Here is a 7,500-nt window from a genome sequence, read left to right as displayed (position 1 = left end):
TCATTATCATTATCATTATCATTATCATTATCATTATCATTATCATTATCATTATCATTATCATTATCATTATCATTATCATTATCATTATCATTATCATTATCATTATCATTATCATTATCATTATCATTATCATTATCATTATCATTATCATTATCATTATCATTATCATTATCATTATCATTATCATTATCATTATCATTATCATTATCATTATCATTATCATTATCATTATCATTATCATTATCATTATCATTATCATTATCATTATCATTATCATTATCATTATCATTATCATTATCATTATCATTATCATTATCATTATCATTATCATTATCATTATCATTATCATTATCATTATCATTATCATTATCATTATCATTATCATTATCATTATCATTATCATTATCATTATCATTATCATTATCATTATCATTATCATTATCATTATCATTATCATTATCATTATCATTATCATTATCATTATCATTATCATTATCATTATCATTATCATTATCATTATCATTATCATTATCATTATCATTATCATTATCATTATCATTATCATTATCATTATCATTATCATTATCATCCCACAATTACTATCATCAAGTCCATGATCATCGACTATCAACTTCATCATACTCAGTCCTAATCCTCGTCACCATCGCCATCTTCACCATCGCCATCAATAACGTTAGGATAAAGATTCAAGTTTCCAAAGATCTTTTGAGTGATGAAGTCATTGTAGATAGCATGGCTGCATCTCGTATGTGGCTATGCTACTGTTTTATTTCTGCAGTGGCTGTCATTTCTTCTGAAGTCTAACTCCTGTTAGATAACGCCAGATTTTAAATAAATAGCACACACACATGCACGCGCGCGTATACACACATCTCACTCTATATCTATTCTGGGTGTTGAGAAGAAAGAGTCTAATGAAGATGCATATTATAATATATAGTGGCGATGAACTGAAATGTTAAACACACACACATGTATGTATATATAAGTTTGTGTGTGTGTGTTTAAAACTAATATCTTTCACTGACCTTGTTAAGGAAATAACAACCGATAATTTAAGAGACGTTTTAAAGAAAGAAGTTCATTAACATATACCGTTTATCCCAATCATTTCCGCTGTAGTTTTGCTTTGTGAAATGTTTTCCCACAGATGGCTCCACTAGTGCTCAGCCAGCAAGAGTCAATTAGTTAGCTTACGTTACCTCAACTGATTTTCTCTTTTCTAACTGTTTGGATTTTTTTCTCTCATGCTAATATCATCGCTGTTGTTTATATGATTGATATTATGATTATTATAATATTATTAACAATACTAATAGGAATAAAAGAAAAAAAATCAAGGGAAACGCAAAACAGGTGAGTTAAGCAAGACTAGGGCATATCATACCCAGGGCAGTACGTTGACAAATACAATTCATGATATATCTAATTCGTCGATAGATTCGCGCTGCGGAAATGGTGTTCCTTCCTTTGTATTTCTGAAAAGCATAAAAGGGAACTATAGACAACGTTCCTGACTATGGTTTGTAACAGAAGCTATAATCAGTCCTCGACTGTGGGTTATGAAAAAATATATAGTCTGTTTGCTTCGTATAATACATCCAAGCGTGGGTTATAACAACATACACTGGCCGGCCATGTAGTTACCAAGTAATTTAAGGCTTTTTTCTTCTGATGTTCTCGAGGGATGGAAGAGATGGTGAACGTAAACTTTCCGTTCTTTTTATGAGAATATATTTCATGCTGATTATGATACATGCAATGATGTTTAGTAAATTGCACGTTTAAACATTTTCACCATATCTTTGACGTTAACATTTACACATTAGCACTAAATACGCCTGCAGAGAAGTTGCTCCCCAGAGTATCTTAAGAAAGCAATTTTCTTTCTTTGGCTTGTTAGACAGGATATGTTCACTCGTTACGAAAAGGCACCTGCAGCTTCCACTTCAAGGCAGGTTTTCCTAAATTAAACCCGAGATCCGCTTATTGTCTTACATTACACAACTTGCTCAGGATACAAACTAAACATGTGTATCATCCAGAGAGAGAGGCGCATGTCTTCTCAAAAAGATATCAGCCTTATATATTGATGGTCTGACCTTTGCATTAGGTAACCTATGATATAACAAAATTCATAGCAATATAATTTTGTGATATGCTTTTTTGCACAACTGTGTGATTAATAATTAGCTTACCGTTATTTAAACAGGACTAGGCTGCACCTACACGCTCTTAATTACAAAATATGACAGGGAAATTATTATGTGAATGGTATAAACAATGAAAAAGTTCAATAATTAATGTTGCCCTACCGAATAAAAGTTACATATATTCAACAACCTCTAAAATAAAACATTCAAACTAACATTGTCACCATCCATGTTGCGCATATGTTGAACTCGAAAAATTATCTCTAAGGGAAAGCTTATTACCAGAAGTATCTGTGAGGTTAACATATCCTTCCAAACAGAGAAATCTTATGTTTGATTTAAGAAAATACATATATACCTATATATACATATATAAATATATGCATACATATATTATATATAAATATTTATAGATGTATATGTATGTACATACATACATACATAAATACATACATACATACATACATACATACATACATACATACATACATACATACATACATACATACATACATACACACATACATACATACACATATATATATATGTATGTGTATATATATATATATGTATATATATAAATAAATATATATGTATATATACATATACACACCTGTAATCAGGACAGGAACCAGTAACGCCGGTTTAAAGAAAAAGTTCGGAGATATATAAAGTTTTAAGTTGCATTTTAAAGTCGAGCAAGCATATGTGTTTGTATTAATTGTGTTTGACTCATCTTCAAACCTTATTGTGTGTGTATAATGTGTTGTTTCAGCTTAAACCAAGTTGCATGAGGATCTGTACTATGGTATGGGTGTGAGGAGAAAAAAACAATACTATATTATTTGGTTGAGTTGGCTTAGATTTTATTACCTAACCACTTCTAATGCACAAATGAATAAACAGTAATAACCATAAAAATACCATAACAAAATATTTGCGGAAACATCAATATTACTCCTAATGGATATATTAATAAGAAAGTAATAATTATAAAAATGAGTGAAAATAACGTTATAATAAATGGGCTGTCATTAAACTTAGTCAGTTATATGATTCAGTTATGAATATATGACTATAGTTTGTGTTTAAATGCTAATAACTTAATATTCCCCAAATGTATATAACCATAACAGCAATTCAACATTTGCAGTAAATTTGCGCAAATGTTTTAGGACAAACACACTAAGCCAATTTATTACAAGCTTCTCATCCTCAAAATTATATTTTTAACGAATGTAGGATTTATTAACTTACAAGCCCACGATATTGTAATGAAAAAAATACATAATAGACAATGAAAATAAAAATCATGATTAAATAAATAAAGATTTTGATAAGGATGATCACAGCAATAATGATGACAAAGAATTAATAAATTAGAAAATAGAAAATAAAAAAAAAAACATCTATGCAACTGGTCATTTTCACAAACTGTCGCCAACTACCTATACAGGTCACTCCTATTCAAGTTATCAGTCCTTTTTACTTTTAGCGTAACTTTTTTCATCGTTCCCTATTCCCCTTCCTAACTTTACACATTTTTAAAATCACATTCTACGTCACACAGTTATTCCATTTTCTTTCAAACTTTTTCTCAAGTTATTCCGTCCTTCTGTTACTTTAGATGTAACTATTATGTCATTTTCTCTCATCCCCATGCCACTCTTATTACATTGTTCATTCCTTTCAATTCCATGCATTTATCATGATTCTTTAGCATTTTTTACGTCGTTTCTCATTTCTTACCCCTATCTTTTTACTACGTTCTACCTATAAATTTATCAATTTTTTCACGTTTTCTATATTCACTTATCTCACCGCTCTACCGTTTTCTATTCCTTTATGCCGTCATTGTACCAGTTTCTATGTCATTTCTATCATTTTTTTTTTTATTTAATTCTTACTACCATTTTTTTTTTTTTTTTTTCTACATTATATCCCTTCCTTATTCACTCATTCCACTATTTCCTGCCTATTCGTTTATCCAATCTCTGTCATTTTCTAAGTCGTTTTATGCTCAGTCTTTCTCTCTTTAACCATCTCGATCTGAAATTAATCTTGATAGTGATAGTATCGTATTCATTGATATTTACTGGAGCAGGTTACATCAAACTGTTATTATCTTGATATGCTTCTCCTTTCAGACAAACTTAAAATAATGAATAAAATTGATTATATTTATATATTTTTTACTTCAATAATAACCATAAATAAAGATAATATTATCATCATCACCACCACCACCATCGGCATTAAAAGAATAATAACCACTTCAATAACAGTAACAACAGGCCATCAACTACAATGAAGATAATGACGACGATGATAACAAAGATAATAATGATAGTGATTATAATAACAATAATAATAACAACAGTAACAATCATTAAAGATTTGTAAACACTCGAGTGGGGTATCGAAAAAAAAGGTAAGTGAAAATTAAAAAGATCTTTTATACAGACAGTGCTTATTCTCTTTACAATAAGCTGGTCAGTTAGAGATCAAAGTCATCTTGACTGAACTGAACTGAAATGGTAATACAATAATGATGATAGTAATAGTAAAGATGATTACGATGGTAATAATGATAATAATATTATTATTGATAATGATGTTCAAAATAATGAGGATGACTGAACTAAACTGAAATGGTAATAACAGTAATAATGATACTAATAGTAAAGATGATTACGATGTTAATAATGATAACAATAATAATAATAACGTTCAAAATAATGATGATGGGATGATGTTAAGAATAATAGCAATGATGATAAAGAATAATCATAACAATAATAATGATGATACTAGTAATGATAATAGTAATGACAATTATGCAACACAAATGATCATAACAATAATAATGATGATACTTGTAAGGATAATAACAATAATGATGCTTGTAATAATGACAAAAATATGCTAATAATGATGACAATAATAATAAAAGAAATGATAGAATTATTAAAATGCCTATGATAATTTCCATACTACTAATGAGAAAAATAATGAAAATGCTGATAATGAAAATATTAAGCATAATAATAACCACAATTATAACTTATTATTATAACTACGATATAAGAATATAAATAATGGACAATACTGATGATAACAATAAATATAATTTCGCTATGAAAGTAATAATGAGAAATTATACTAACGATAGTAAGATAATAAGTGATTATGATGAACTTGGAAGAAAAACAAGATGAAAGTAGAAGAAAAAGAAGATGAATACGAATAATAATAATAATAATGATGATGATGATGATGATGATGATGATGATGTCGACGAGCACGGCGAAAAGAAGAAGAAGCACAAGCAGTAAATATTCAAAGAAATATTACATTATATACTCCTAAACACTCTACCAGCAGGTAATAGAAAACGGGATGTTAAGGGGAAGCTCATGTCATCAACAAAATAGCGTGGAAGGCAATTACTGTCAGTCTTACGTGCTCATTAATTATACCCTTCAAAATAATAAGTGCTGAAGGTAATTATTTATGGACTGGGTACGTATAATTTATAGTTCGTATCTTTATCGATTTGTTAGTAGGTTGATATTACGGGTATCTTAACTTACGATAATTGATATTTTGAAATAATTGTAGTAATGATAACGATATTGATGATAATAACAATAATGGTAATTATAATTACCATTACTATTTGCATTATCGCTAATATTATTATCATTTTTGTTATTGTTATCATTACTATTTGTTACTATTATCAGTATTATTATTATTATCATTATTTTTTCATTATTATTATTATTATAGTTGTTATTATTACTTTTGTTGTTTTACAATTTTTATTTTACAATGATTGTTGAAATAACGTGATCAATAATAATAACGATACTGATAATAACAAAAATAATGATAATGGTAATTATAATAGTAGTAGTAATAATGATAATGATGATAATGATAATAATGGTAATAATAAAAATGATGATAATTATAATTATAATGATAATTATTAATGATAATGATAATAATAATGCTAATAATAATAATAATGATGATAATTATTAATGATAATGATAATAATAATGATAATAATGTTAATTAGGATATAACATTAGTAATATCATAGTAAAATTATCGTAATAATGATAATACTAACCATAATGATAAAAGTAATGATAATGATAATGATCATGGTCATTATTATTACTATTATTATCATCATCGTCATCATCATCATCATCATCATCATCATCATCATCATCATCATCATCATCATCATCATCATAATTATAATAAGGATCATAATGATAATTAATAGTGATGGTGATAATGATGATGATAATAATAATAATAATAACAATAATAATAATAATAATAATAATAATAATAATAATAATGATAATGATAATAATAATAATTATCATTATTATTATTATTATTATTATTATTATAATGATGATAATAATGATAACGATAATAGAAACAATGTTATCTAACGTTATAATGTTAATGATGATAATGATAATGAAAGTTATCCTATTGTGTGTGTTCGTGTGTGTGTGTGTGTGTGTGTGTGTGGGTGTGTGTATGTGTGTGTGTGTGTGTGTGTGTATGTGTATGTGTGTATGTGTGTGTGTTTGTGTGTGTGTTATAAAATTCTAAGTCATAATTAAAATCAGAGTAAAGCACAGCTAACACTGGTAATTACCGACAGAAACTTTCCCCAGCAAGTCAGAAACGCGGGTCTTAGAAAAAGAGAAAAGAAAATACGAAGAGGATGAAAGCAGGAACACTGTTGCGTCAGTTCATCAAAGAAATGATTTAAGGTAAAGGAAAAGAATGTGTATTATAAAGTGGATCTATTATACTGCAAGGCACTTAATGTTTTTTTTTATAATCGTTTTAATTTTCTTTGCTGATTTATTTGCATATTTACAATATATGCTTGATTAATATTAATGTAGATCTTTCTTTATTTACGAAAGTTGGAAACACATGAAGTAAATGACCTTAGACAATAACTACATTAATCAATAAGTGAATATGTAAATATCTCAACACTTGATTCAAGCTGATCCATTAATCTAGTTTTTTTAGTTTTAGAGGTTTTATTGCGTGTGCTTAGATAGCTTGATAGACAGATAGATATATATGGAGTTAGATGGATAAGTAGATAGATAGGCAGAAATTTAGCCCCACATATAAATAAATAGTTTTTAGATACAGATAGCTTTAGATAGATGGATAGATAGACATACAGACAGACAGATAAATAAATATATTCAGATATAAAGATATATTTAGATAGATCGATAGAGAACACAAAAAATATATAAAT

This window comes from Penaeus chinensis, chromosome 42 (genome assembly GCF_019202785.1).
Source record: "Penaeus chinensis breed Huanghai No. 1 chromosome 42, ASM1920278v2, whole genome shotgun sequence".
Classification (NCBI taxonomy): Eukaryota; Metazoa; Arthropoda; class Malacostraca; order Decapoda; family Penaeidae; genus Penaeus; species Penaeus chinensis.
This window is presented reverse-complemented; position numbering follows the sequence as displayed.